This window comes from Trachinotus anak, unplaced genomic scaffold (assembly GCF_046630095.1).
Source record: "Trachinotus anak isolate AG129_WGS33_773 ecotype Australia unplaced genomic scaffold, CSIRO_AGI_Tana_v1 ptg000021l, whole genome shotgun sequence".
Classification (NCBI taxonomy): Eukaryota; Metazoa; Chordata; class Actinopteri; order Carangiformes; family Carangidae; genus Trachinotus; species Trachinotus anak.
In genome coordinates, this window is record NW_027273872.1 from 10,107,075 (window position 1) to 10,121,783 (window position 14,709).

Genomic DNA, 14,709 nt, shown 5'->3' on the forward strand with positions numbered 1-14,709 from the left:
TTTATGGCATGTTTTACTTAAGTTCCCATTTTTACAGATCCTGGTTCCAATTAGCGGAGTAGCAGTGCAGAAGGCTAAACTGAGCTCCTCTCTACTCTGAGGGTGAAACAACTGAAAGAAAAAAAAAAAATTTGAAGGGGGCACTTAATTGACTGTTGATCTCTGAGGACACATTCAGGTCAAGTGCAAGGCGTGGAGATGGGGTTTGGGGATCAGTGTTACCTCAGAATTGATGCCACTTCAGCAACAATGTTGAACTGAAACTGGGGTGGAAATGTAGACCCAGAGGAAAACTGATCTCCTTAAATGAAAGCTCCCCTGTAACCTGCAGCCATCTAAGTGAGAGTCTGGCAGAGTTCAGTCAATAAACAGAAATACAGACACTGTTAAAGCTGAACTCAACTAGTTTCTGATCTTTAATGTGATAACATTTTCTGTATGACCTGTAAATTTAAACTGCCAAGTGATCTTGTTATAGAAATCTGATTTTTTTTTCTGGTTACTTACAAAATCTAAAAAATTGTCACATCCATCCATTCATTATTTCTACTTGCTTATCTTGTGCAGGGTGCAGGTGACGGGAGCTTAAGCCCAGTGTGGACAAGAGGCAGGATACACACAGGTTTCCCAGTCAAGCTCAGGGTTAACGCATTAACTGTGTCCTTGTTGATGTAGCAATCATAGACTGTAAAGGCCGAACCAAGACTTCACAAAGTGCAGATCCTGTCGACTAGCAACCTTGACAACGTGTTACTTTTTTACCACAAAAACTTGAGGATTTAAGGCTTGTGGTTTTAATCTGTGGTTTGAACTGATCTGAAACCCAATACTTACATTTAAAAGTATAATCCTCTGTCTTTCTGTTGGTGTTGTTTGCTGCCATATTATCTTCGTTAGCGGCGCGCAATGAATCTTGGGATAGGTTGGGCCACAAAGTTTCCACCCGTTGGAGCCTTCATTGCCCAGGAAAAGAAGGATGATTTTCTTGGGCTCATTTGAAGGAGCCTTTGGAATGGACAGTAAAGTCACGCCGCTGTGACGTAGTCTTCAAATGCAGCCTCCGAAGGAAACTGGAGTGTAAAGGAGGAAACACACAGATATGAGAATACAACCAATCCACTGCCCTGATCCTGGGAATGACTGAACAACTGCGCTGCATCTCTAATGAAGATATTTTACAAAAAACAATTTCATCTATCACATTTTGTTTGTGCCCTTAAAGATACAAGGGTTATAACAACACACATTGTTTTTTGTTAGTTTTGTAGCTCTGACCCTTGCTTCTGTCGGTTATGATAACATTGTACACCCCAAAGTAATAGCTGAGCTCTCGAAACATAGCAACATCACTAAAAATAGATCCAGCAGGGCAGGGAATACAAGAAGTCAGATGGTCACACAGTTGTGAACAAGCCAACAGTAAAAATGAAAGTGAGTCCATGTGAAACATTACTAGTAAAATTAATAGTAACAGGGAGTAATAATTTTACAATTCCTCTTAACTTTCTCTTGTTTATGACTAACCTGGTTTGTTTACAACCCACACGATCATCTGACTGCTTCTTGCCTCTTCAAACCTTTTTTTCTTTTTTTTAAGGAATGTAGATAAATACAGCAGTACAAGATCTCAACATTCAAGCGCCTTGCTGAAAATAGGATGAGTGTCCAGCGTTTGAGCCGGCAACCTTCAAGTAATAAGCATAGCTCTCTGACTCTCAGGCATCGGCTGCCAGAGACCTCTACTTAACACTTCATACAAATCTGTTTGTTGTTATAAAAACCTTGCAGGACCTCTGTGTTTCTCTATCACTGGTCTGCTGGGTTTAATCTTTGATCAAACACATGCAAAAAGTTTGATTAGCAACTTCCTCGAACGTCCTCGGTACTGACATTCCCAGCATTGAGTAACTTTGAAAACATCCTGAAGACCTTTATGAAAACTGAATCATACAGAGCTTCTCAGATAAATGAACCAGGTCAATCTGCTGGCGTGCCCAGGAAGTGGGGTGTGTGGAAGAAGTGAGACGTGGATAAATGATGGAACATGACGCACAACAAGACGGTAAAAACCAGTGGATGGTGTGCTTGATTGTGTGCCTCCAGGCAGGACGGTCACTCTGCGGTCCAGCCTCCACTCTAAACCACCAGCACGCCACTGCCATCATCATCGCCACCACAGCATGTTTATAACTCCACAGACCAACTGTCACACAATACTGCTGCTCACGAAAAAAATCCTGTGGTTGATCCTCCACACTCTAACCTCATCTCTCTTTATGCTGTTTTTCATTTCATCTCACTTTTACTCTCAATAAATGGATCCTTTTGTTGTTTTCCTGCCTCAAATATCATGTTACGTCTTTCTCTTTTTGACACTTTTACTTTTGTGCCAAATATATTACCTGATGTTTCCCTAATTCATCCTTTCTGTATGTTGTTATGTAGCCGCTGCATGTGGAAACTATTGTACAGGAAATTAGCTTAATAATTGACAAGTAAGCTAACTTATAGTGTGGTGCCCCTGCAGAATGTGACTTCTTCCTTTGCTGTGGCTGTTAGAGGTCACCCAACCCTGAAATGTGACGATGGGTCATAGTAAGCTGCTCGCACAGATGAGCTGTGGGTTTGTTTCTTGTTTCTATAACAATTAGGATTTGGAAGAAGAGCTGCCCAAGAAGGTTTACAGGAAACTAATTTCCAAATCAGAGCCAAACATGGAAGTCACCAGACTGTCACATGAGTGATACAGCTAAATGTTTGTCTTCACCGCTGGTGGTCTCATCTTCAACTCCTGAGTCAAAAAGAGTGACCGATTTGCTAAAACAGCATTGAAATAAAATGCTGCAGAAGCACATACACAGTTTTTAGAAAGGTTGCAAAAACACCCACACAAAGACCAACAGAGTAAATACAAGCAAACGCACATTAAATCCTAAAACAATCATTTTTAAATAAGTACGTGACTATGAAGCTAAAGAAGTAAACATAAATACAAACACACACATGCATGGAAACACACACACACACACACACACACACACACACACACACACATACATAGATAGATATGAGTGCAAATGGTCGAGGCACAAATGCATGCACACTTTCATACTCGCACACACACATCCTGCAGATCTCCTGTGTGCCTCTGTGCCATGCTTTAGGAAGGAACTATACCCATAACACAGTGGTTGTTTCCTGCCTACAGGAGCTTTAATAGGCGACAGGGCAGCTGACTCACCAGGCAGGCTGCGGATGTCTTCCCTCCAACATGACACTTACAATAGGCACTTAGTCTGTTTGAAGGTTAAGAGGCAGCTCTTGCTGTGACTGTGCGTTGGTAAAAAAAGGATATTTATCAGATTATGTTTCTTATGACTGCATGTTTTTCTCTGTATCCATGAAAAATGCAAGTCCTCAATAAGTTCTCTCACAGTATGTAATGTGGTGATATCACATACAGCGGCAATAACCACACTGAATAAATTGCATCAAAAACTCCAACCACTCATTAGTGTTTTTCTACCCATACCTGCAAACTTTTCTTGTGGCGGTATCTTTGATGGTCTTTCCTGTAGAGCTTCTGCGCTTCTTAGTGATCATCACTTTATTGGGATTTTTATGTCCTGTCTTTGTCTGTGTTGACACAGGAGCTCTTTGATCTCACACAAACCACCTCGTTCTTCTTTGAAATGCATCACTTCCTGGACCTGAGGAAGACCAGCCTGACAAAATCTCCCCAGAACACCACATTTAAAAACCTTCCTGGAAAAATGTTAGGTCAGTTTCCCACTAAAATTATGAATTTTAAAAATATTTCACATATCATTTCAATTTGTTTAGATTATAAAAAAAGAACCCTGTGTTTGGCCTCTGCCTGGTCTATGGGTTTGAGGAGACGCCTGTAACCTTGTCTACCCCAACCCAGATGGGAGGCAACAGTTCTGGCTCAGTCCTCAGCCTGCAGTCCGAGTCCAAGTGCTGCCTGGCCTCAGCAGTTATCACCAAATCCAAACTGGAACCCAGAGAGAAATGCAATTCATGCTAGATGGCCAGACACAGAGGAGAGCTGGCTGCAAGTCCTGTGTGTTTGTTCCTCCCTCCAAAAAAAAAAAAAAAAAGCCTTTTGACTCAAACCTCGCTTGCAATGCAGCGAGATCACCTGGAGACGCTCAGTGATTCGCAAATAAATGCCTCATGATTGTCATCTATTTATTACATGTGTGAAACTGTCATGTCTGGAATTTGTAAAATAAAAATTCCATTGTAAATTACATCCTGTGTTTAAGTGATAACAGACCTTCAGTCATAATCCTGATCTGAGCAGAGCTCAGACTCTCAGCTGCAGTTTCCTTTTTGACCTTTATTTCTTTTTCTTCTTTATCTATTCATATCTTCCAATAAAAGAAATTCATGCAGTTGCAGAATTGGAATAATGAAGGCCTTGAATATATAAATCATAGGAAAGTGCTTTCATTCATGCACATAGTGTATATGTGTTGCATCAGTCCATCAGTAAAATCACACGCAAATGGTTAATACTATAGATAATTTATCACTGTGATTATCAAAAGATAATGCTGTTCAGTCATATTTGAGGAGAATTACATTTGCATGACTTTCCTGACATAAGATTCAATGACTGCACACAGTTTAGACAATTTTATGTTACCAAGGTCTGAGGTTATCTTTATCTAAGCTGCCTTAGTGCTCCAGGTTTTGAGTTGTGAGCCAAGAATTCATTGAAATTCCTGCTTGAAGTGTGTATTTCTGTGTATTTTCAAGCTTCCTGCGTCAGTGCTGCATTTGTTTCAGGCTTTTTTTAATCCTGAAATTATCAAAAAATGATTCTGTCTGCCAAACATCTGTCGAAAAAAAGGATTATTTATCATGATTTTAGTCTGTAAGCAAACTGGACAATTCAAGAGGTCCACGTTCGTATTCTGTAAGAGGTCCCATTTTTACATAGGTGAGGTTGAGAATATACAAGCATACAAATGTGAACACATCTTGTTCTGCTATCAAACAAAAAAAAAAACTGTTATGGCCAAATAAGATAACCTGAATCACTGCAGCTTTTGTTTTTCTGTATATTACCAGTGGGTAGAGTGAAGGTTTCCTGTTGACAGAAACTAAAAAAAGCAAAACTGGCAAACCATTTATGCTGGCGCAAGGGGTAAGAGGTGGGGGTGGTGCTCGTGGCAGAAGGAGAGATTACAGGAAAGGAGAACCAGTCACAATAAGAGGTGGATGACAAGAGACACATAAAGAGACAGAGGCTGAGAGATAGCGAGTGCAAGAGAAAGTATAGTGGGGGGAAAAAAAAAAGAAATCAAGGAGGGGGGAGAAAAAAAGCAGAGAGAAGGGAAGCGAGGCCTGGCTTTATTATATCCTAATATGCCTTCCATACTCAGCCAGCGAGCAGAAGAGTGCCGAGACATAATTATATCCCCTCCCCGGGCCGTCTCCCTGTATTAGCGTCTCCTCTAGTTCACTGGCTGCGACAGAGACAAATGAGAGAGTTTTTCCAGCAGATCATTCTCATCCGTTACTGCCAGTTCCGTGTGATAGATCGTCGGAGCTAAAGCGGGGCAATAGATCACGGCGTAAAAGAGACTCGCTAGCGTACCCCAGTGGAGCACGGCTTTACAGATCATCGCCCACCTAATGCACGCGTGGGTTAAGAGTCAAATCCCGTTAGTTGCACGGGAACCAAACCTTCCCCAGCTCCCCCCCTACCTCCCTTCATCTCTCACTTGCTTTTCTTCCCGATTAAGCCGGAATAAATGGCTGCAATTGTCCCGTTGACCCCACTGTGTTACGGTGTCACAGGTACGGCTGCTGTGGTGTGCGTCCCTCAGTGTGCTGCTTGAAACACCAGCAGTTACCAGCAGTCTTGTCTTCATGAACTAAGGTTGATAGCTGATGATTTTGAAGATTAGTTTTGCTTTATGTCTAAAAAGTGAAATGTTAATTGTGAAAATTTCTGTTGTCAGTGAAGAAAAGCCTTTAAAACACAGGTAAGGCCACTTCCTCTTTGGGTCTGATTCCAAGTTAGTTAAACTTTAAAAAAATCTTTAAAAAGATTAATTAAGCTATGAGAGCCTCTTAAAATTGTTCTATATTTTATTTGTAAGGAACAATTTAGAGGAGATTAACGTCAGAGGCTTCCAGTTTTTAGCGAAAGTTTTTGTTTCTAATTAACATTAATTGTGTTGGTTCACCAAAGTGAAAAAGAAACTCTTGCCCCAGCTGTTGTCTGGTGAACATACTCTCTACCATTTGCTTTGTGGTAAGACAGGACCTCAGTGTTTGAAAGTAGTTGATGCTGTGATTTAATGCTGCATATTCTGACATAAATCTCCAGTTAATTTAGCCCAGACGCACTGACACACTACAAGGCAGGAGCTTCATCCAGCCAGGCTCTGCAAGCCAGTGTCTGTAATGTACACGTTACACTCAGGTAAAGGTGGTGTTGTTGTGAGAGACACCACTTCGTGTTAGTGAGAGTGGAATACTTAATACACTCGTAGCAGACAGACTAATGAAAAAACTCTGAACCTGTGACGACAACACACACACACACACACACACTTACCCTAACTCTCACATGACCCAGGGAGAAAGATAGACAGGTTTATTTTCATTATACATTATACATGAGTGCCTGTCTGACTGTTTTATGCAAGTAAACTATTATTTACACCAGTGTTAATCTGTTATCAAAGACCGTATACAGCAGAGTAGGCAGTGTTAGATAACATGCATATTGTCTATTATATACATAATGACAAATAGGGAAGAGTAAAAACACTCTATATATACCTAAAAATAGGCATTCATACTGTTAAAATGAAAGGTGAAAGCATTTTGCTTATATTGATTATAGGTGAAGTAACTTCAGCAACAAAATTACAATCTGTGAATAAGGATAAATTGTTTGTTTACCTCAATTATTTTGCATTGCTTTAGGTAACTGACTAAATTACTAAGAGTAATCAGATTACTTTACAGGGTGATCTAGCAGACAACTGCTTTGTCTAAATGCCTTAAATATATATTCACTATTGGTATCTGACACTATAAACCCTACAAAGGATGCTACCTTCACTGCTGCAGCACAGTTAAGTGTTTAGCTCATGTCTCAATCAGGGGTAGTGAATAGACGTCCCTAAATAGCACAATGCTTCTTTATATGCTGCAAGTAACACGGCGAATTAGCACTGCTGCACAACATTACAGATTTCAATTAATTCTGATCAGCACAGATGTTGTATCACTCTTGCAGGAGGCAGGCTCATTTTTATGCAAATTGCAGCCGAGCGAGGGATACTTGGAAACTGTGAAATGGACGAGATGATGCCCACAGAAGCTTGCAGGTAATTTACAGTATCATAGTTTCGCTTTACGTTGCGTGTTCTGCAAATTAAATGCTCGTAATTTAAGGTCTGGTAAACTAGAGTTGATAATTCTTTCGTCTTAATTAGAGGAGAAATGTTAAAGAAGAGCTTTCTGTGATAAATGGGGTTATAATGTTGTGTTTTATCCTCGCTGCATGTGGGGACTAATTGGAGTGCTTTAGAGGCGTCCCTTCCCCATACAAACTAAAATAAGACGAGCGATGCTGTAATCCAAAGCAGGCATGGGTTTAAAATGAGGCACAAGACAGGGATGCCTCCTGTCGCTGCTCAGTTCCTGACAGGAGCCTTGACAGGAACCCCGAGAGCTCAAAAAGGGTCAAAGTGCGCTCGACCCCCCTCACCCAAACAGGATATGCTTAAAGAAGGATGAGGACTTCTGTAAAGTTGGCCCACTCTTTCTGTAAAATGTGTCAAAGGACTCATTTTTCTTCTCTGCCTCTTCAGGGAGGTGTGGGAACCAAGGCTGCGGCGATGACAGAAAATGTGGCATCGGACGGTTCGATGAAGTCACACCATTGTTCACTTTGATAAATCGTTCAGGTGGTTGTGACCTCTTCGGACTTTGGCTTCCTTTTGTGACTTTGATGTATGAAAGTGTGAAAACAAACTGGGGATATTTTACTGTTTTCTCTTGATGGCTTCCTTGTCAGACGCTGAAAACTGAATTTGAAAATACAACTACGGATGTAAACTATATTGATGGATCGATCTTCAGCTTACAGTTGAGAACTGTGGCTCATTAGCATGTTTTCCACTGATTTGTCCTTATATTATACTATAATCAAAGCAACAACAGGAGTGAAGGACAAATTTAGCTTATTACATATTGAATGAACTTTAAGCACAGTGGTCAAAACAAGGAACATCTTTTATCCATTATATAAACACTTCCTTTTTTTTTTTACATGAACAATAAATGGATCAAAAAAAATTGCAGGCAGCATTTTAGGCTTATTGCTGATACAATACAAGAATCACTGCTTCACTTCCTAAGCATAATAAACCCACTATCTTTCCGTCAGTGTCGTCTTTGTGCCCTCTCTTTGCCTAACACTTTGACTTGTGGCGAGATTCACCACAACAGGTGTAGGGAGCAGCGGCGGGGTCATAGCTTTCACATTTGGCTTGCTAAAGACTGGCGACAAGAAACCTGCAGCAAGAAAAGAATCCAGGATACTAAAGGATGTGATTTATCCCCTCTGCCAGAATTCTGCCACGACTGTATGAAAAACAGCCAGTGGGGTTAGAAAACACAGTCTGTTGTCAGTATTTTAATCCCAGTGTGTCCACGGAGTGTCAGGCTGTACTGAGCTTTTTCATACTTTATTACACAGACACTCACAAATGCCAACAAAAGCCATAAATATCCAGTTTTACCATTTACTGAATAGAACACTTTCATTACAGATTTGAAAGAAAAAATGTGACTTTGTTAACGTGGAACTTATCTGACACCTTCAGTTACAATAAATAAAGATTAACATTATTAGTAAATTAACTTATTCACCTTTCTAACAGAGTTTTACAATGGGGTGGTGGGAAAAAAAGGTACAGAAAGGTGTGAAATGTAAAAATGTGGACACTGAAGACGAGGACAAGAAGTGGTGTGACATCTGACAGACATCCAAGCTGACCAGGGATAAAGGTCTTCCCTTTAATACTGAAAATAATGAAAGTCCTAATTTGATTTCTCAGATTAAAGTGCACTGTTACCCCAGCGCACACAGTAAACTCCAAGAAAACTGCCTTTAACCGTTATGAATAATAATGAGCACTAATGAATCTCATGAAGCAGATTACAGACTGATACAGAATTGTCTTCAACCACAAAGTGACATTGAAAGATTCATTTGCACACTGTGTGCTAACTGAACGCACACACACAGACACACACATGGACCTCCTCAACACTCCCTGCAGCTATCTTACGTCAACTATCCTCCCATCAGTCGTGGTGGGAAGTGGTGGCTGTATGTGTATGTGTGCGTTTATGTGTGCGAGTGTTGGGAGGGGGGTGGGAGGTGCACTAGAAGGAACAGCCAACCAAATAACTTCGAGCTGTCACCACGGAATAACCCCCACCACTGCCACCCTTGCCCCTGTCCCCAAAACAGCGGCATACGGCTGTCATCGCCCAAAACAAGATGTCGTGTCAAGGCAGGAAAATTACACAATAACGAGGCTCACTAGAGATTAGGCTAATGAGAAAATCAAAACACAATTTAATTCTTGTCAGCGGCAAGGCGTCTTTAAATTACCTCTCGTAGTAGCATGCTGATTAAGAGAAGTCTGCCACTCAGCCTGCTGCCCACTATAAATAGCCCCTGGGCTTTCTGGACCAAGGTTTGCTTTCTTCATCACAAGGGGATATTAAATGCATACACACACACACATTTGCACACACATTTGCACACACACACATATGTATATGTACACATACGTTTTCCTGTGTGCACACATGTAATGAGCTCCATATATAACAAGTAGAGCTCTGTACTCATTTTTGACTCACTTTTAACATTACCAGCATTGTTTGTAACACAATTCATTCAACCCAGCTGCCTGACCACAACATTGTATAAATCTTAAAATCCGCACCTTGTATCTGTGCATGGCAACTCCAGTCTTGGTCAGATGTGCAGCTACTACATCCACACCTTTATTTTCCACCTGGCTACATATACATGTAGGTCCTGCACTGGCGCTCGACGCTGGCAGTGGATGTAACTATTGTGGTGCAGAATCGTCCAATATGCATGTAATTTCTGGGCTGGTCCATTACATTTGACACATTTGCCTATTTAGAAATCATAATGAAAAAGCTATATAATTTGACCACCATTACCCACAAGCCCAAACATCATCATCTTGAAAGACTGAGGCTGATCCAGTGGCTAACTCTGAGAATGAACAGGGAGGAGTGAATGGTGTAAATGTTTTTAGACAGCAGAGATTTCAACTGAAAAGTTGTCTGAGAGTGTGGGTGTGTATACTTGATGAGGGCATAACAACACTGCAGGAAAATGCTACAAAAATGTAACTGGAGCCACAGTATGCTTGAATGCTAACAAATTAAACATGGTTGAACCTTTTAAGCAGCTAGCTTGGTCCAGATGTCAGAAATTTGGCTAACTAATGACAACAATGAAGGACTACAGAATTTTTTATATATTCAATTACATGAAATATGTATATTTTTTGAATTTTTAGAAGATCAGAGAGACATTCGCTGCTAATTATAGCACACCATTTGATTTTAGTTTAATTTATCAAGTTGACTACAATTAATATGATGTTTAACAACTTTGAACAAGTTACCTCACCATTGATAATGAAGACTATTTTTTAATGATCTTGCCCTGAAGCCTTCTCTCCTCTCCCTCCCTCCCTGAGAGCTTTTTACCAACACGGCATCTGCAGTTTGCTTCCAGTTCTGATGTCATGATGGTAATTAACTGGCAAAATGTAAGCTACAGCGTGTCATGATATGGCCACATCACTATTCCCAAACAACCTGCTAGCATATGGCACCAAATGTTACATTTCCCTAATAGCCCCTGAGAGTAGCAGCGCTGCCATTAAAAAGAAAGAGGGGAAGGTTGCATTGAGACAGTGGTGATATCGAAGGCTCAACAGTCGAGCTGAGAGCTGTCACTTCATTATGCCGACATCATGAGCTCATATGAGTTTCTGCAGAGCTTGGAGCTGTTTTCACAAATTAGAGACAAGTGAGGAAGTGAAGTCACACTTCTCTGTATAATTAATTATAATCTTTCTCACCGGCAGCACAAGAGTAGACTCCACCGTGGTGGAGCGCTGCCTTGCTCAAGGACATGGCAGCAGTGTGTGGCATCTGCTACTGGCTTATGCAGAGCATGTTTGTTGACCTGTCATGAGAATTCTTTGTGTGTTGATCAGGTGTACAGACCTGCTGTTTTGGTGAAACCATTATATAATTATAGTCAAGTTTAAGTAAATTAATAATCTAATGAATGTATGTTTTTTGTATTTACGATGAGAAACCCAATCACTCACGTTCAAATTGAGTAGAAAGTTGTTTTTTTTCTTCTTATGTTGAAAAAATGTAACAAAATGATGTGTTAATTTCATGTTATTCAGTGATACAAATCTGCATATTCATAAATTTCCTTCTATATTTGAATGATATTACCATTTCTGGATGCTGACACTTGATTTCAAGATATTTTGTCTGTTTCTAAATTAAAATATATCTTAAACAAGGACAGTTATTAACATTACTGACAAATATTAACATTTGTTTCAACAGAAAGAGACACTACAAGTGTAAACGACTTGTTAAGAGGGTTATTCTTCTCCTGGTCAACTGACTCCCCTTATTGGAAATCCATTGAAAAGTCTGCACGCTCAACAGATCAAACGGTTCCACCATCAGGGCAGATCTGTCACGTCTCCAAATAGAGTGACCAGACTCATGAACCCCTCTGCCGCTTTCATCTTTCACCGGTTCACCAGGACTTTGATTGCCAACAATGAGCAGCCAAGCGGCTAACGCCATTTCCACCTCTTTATGTGCTCCGCTGCTCTCCTCGTCGCCGCTCTCGCCGAGCCATATGGCTCACGGACGCGCTCCCCATTTTTCAGATAACTTCTCAAGCGAGAGAACAGGACACAAACACTAGAAAGATGCACACCCGGCCCACTCTCACTCTCATCCACCCACTCCACTCCCCCATGTGCATGGTTTGGAGGAGCAGTTGTTATTAGCTTAGCTTCTTTTGAGCTGATTTTTTAAGTGAAATGAAGGTTGAAAGCAAAACTGATGGGAATTTAGTTTTTAATCACACAAAATTTCACTCAGTTGAGTAAACTTTCACTGCAGCATTTTTCAAAATGCTTCAGGCTTCATTGACAGAAAAACAATAAAATGAGTAAATATAGCTTTTAATGGCTTTTCCTCATGGTAATTTCCTGTATGAGGATTAGATTGAGTGCGGGGGTTTCCAACCTTTTTGTATGACTGCCATTTCAGATTAACCCAAGTACTCCATCAACATTATGATTTATTTAAACTATTTTCCATAACTTTTAGCCTTTTCAACTTCTCTGCTAGCTTGCTAGCTGAACATACTCACATTTAAAGCTAAAATAAAGCTGACAAACCTTTACCGTAGCGCATTTTTGTGCATTCAAAATTTTTGCATACCCAGAAGCTGTATCCAAATTTTTCTCTGTAAAATATTTAATTGTATTTAATATATAAATAGTTTCTTAATCAGCTTTTCAAAAAAAACCCATCGGTCACACTATTATTCTCTGTTTTATGATATTGTATGCTGTAGAGCACATTCACTGAAAAAAAAAAAACAACAAAAAAAACAACCATAGCAAAAACCGTGAGCACTGCCAATACTTCACATTATCAACGCTTCCCATGTTTCAGTTGCTTCATCCATCCTTTAAGCCACGCATTCCTTAAATAGCTGCATCCTCCCGAACCCTCAAAGGGCTCCGCCACTGAAAGAGTTAAGGCTTCCTCTCCTGACGGCCTGATGTTGGCAATGCATGACAGCGCCAGTTGACAGCGCCGGCTATGGATGACAGATGACAGTGGAGGAGGGAGCGGTTTGGTGTGTGTTTGTGTGGGGAGGGGGTGAGGGTGGTGATTATGAAGATAAGGTGTCCATGGGAGATCTTTACACACCCGCACCCCTCCTCCAAACACACACACACACACCACAAACAATCACATCACCACAGCCAAGACATTAGCTCGTGCAAACCTCTCAAGCACACGTAGACATACCAGCATTCAGACCTAGATACGTACAAACACACAGCACGCACACACACACACACACACACACACACACACACTCTCTCTTTCCTCCCAGGCATCATCCCATCTATTTGACACAGTAATTACAGCACACACTGATTCCAATGATGGATGAACTCCCTGTCTGGGATGAGCAGTCTCTCCTTCCTCCCGCTCTCTCTCCTCTCTCCTCCCTTTCTCCCCTGTGTTCTCCTCTCTCTGTTTCACCGCAACCTCCAGCAATGTTACACACAGAGCTTTAATACCTTTAATGTTGCTGTGAGAGGATGTGAAAGATGGTCCTTGACAACACATAACAGGATTTTTTGTTCTTATTAGGAGCTTGATGAGCTAAATTAGTGCAACTTTGAGCCTGATGCTTTGTAGTAACCTTTATGAACTTTTATATATATTATTGTTCCTGTATTATTAATCATCATCAACTATTTGCATTTTACAAATAATTTTTTACATTTTTATAGATTAATGGTGTTTTTCTGTCATTATGCTGTGTTTCTGCATCCTTTATTTGCTAAACACAAACATGCTTACGCTACAATTTTTATTTATGTTTTATTCTGTCAGTCATTTTTATTCATACAGCCCAATATCTGCTATATCTTGCTATCTCTCTGCGTTCTTGTATTCACTGAGCACATCTCACCTTAAGGATTAATAAGTATGTCAGTGAGAAGGATTAGAGTAGCTGCACATTATCCTCTCTCTCTTCTTTCCTCTCTCTCTATGTTTTGTGTCTTGCCCCCTCTTAGTGTGAAAAGCGAGAGAACTATAGAGCCGGCAAGGTATTCATGCCAGACTGGCATAGCGGCAGATGCTTGCTGGCATTTAATTGAGTTGTTAATGCATCACACAAAAGCAGAGGCCCCCGATTCAATTTGGCTCTTTTCGTCACAACCGACTGCCCTTTGTGTTTCATTAATCGGACACGGGAACACCTGGTGAGGGCTCAGGGAGCCTTCATCACCTTGCTTGGAGAGCAAGGTGGTGGCCTTCAACACTGGATGTGACGGTGACAAGTCAAGCTCTGAGCTCCATCTCAAATCTTTTAATACTTTACAGGCTGGGCTGTATCTACAGAGCTCCTTGGTCAGGAATGTCTTAAGCTGCTTTCACACACTTCTCTGCAACCCTGAACTTTTCTAGACATTACCCAGAGGAGCTGTGTGTGAGAACACTAATGTCCAAATCAGTTGAACTGGACAATAGACGGACTTGACCCTGCCAGCTCCCTAGCATAAAGTCTGTGTAACATGTGATTAAGCTCATGTGTGAATAGAGCAGGTCGTTATCTGAAGAATTCACGGCGAGCGAGTGGGCATGTTGATGACATTTGTATTGTTTCTCCTGCACGCTCAACCCAGAAGTCACCCCTCACCTAAGCCAAACTAGTAGGTAAGAACACCTCTCTCATGGACATTCTCCGACATTATCATATATGAGTTCATATATGAAAACAGCTGTGGTCTTCCT